Below are 554 nucleotides of genomic sequence, written 5' to 3' on the forward strand. Positions count from 1 at the left end.
TCTAACCCAAACCATTCTATGATTCTGTGACTGGGTGGAAGGAATCCCATGCCTGGAGTGCTGGGATGGAGGGTCCAGGCTGTTCAAGAGGGGCTGGCAGGGCAGGCAAGGTGCAGGTGTTGCACTGCATGTACAGCAAAGGGTTGATGGTGCAGCTGTTACCATCATTGATGATGTGGTTGAGACTTCTGGGTGAGGACGAGGGTCTGTAAAACAAAGCAGCTGCTGTGGGTGTCTCCTGCCCACTGCCCAGCCGGGATGCCAGCCCTGAGGAGTTACGTCTACAGGCAGTCAGGAGAAATCACTGGATCAGCATCCCCTGTCCTTATGGGTTACATCAACTTCCCAGACACCAGCTGGGAATACTGTACTGCTGTGAGGAGCAGGTCTGGGCAATTCCTGAAGTTGGTGGAAAAGAACTTCTTTTCCCAAGTTCTCAGAGAGCCAACAAAGAAAAATGCCCTCCCAGGCTTGCTAACTGTGAGAGGAGAAGGACTGGTGGGACCGGGGTTTTGTCTTGGCTGGCGGTGACTCGGCCCTGGGACTGGATCCCA

The sequence above is a fragment of the Nestor notabilis genome, unplaced genomic scaffold (assembly GCF_000696875.1).
Source record: "Nestor notabilis isolate BGI_N333 unplaced genomic scaffold, ASM69687v1 scaffold33255, whole genome shotgun sequence".
Taxonomy (NCBI): Eukaryota; Metazoa; Chordata; class Aves; order Psittaciformes; family Psittacidae; genus Nestor; species Nestor notabilis.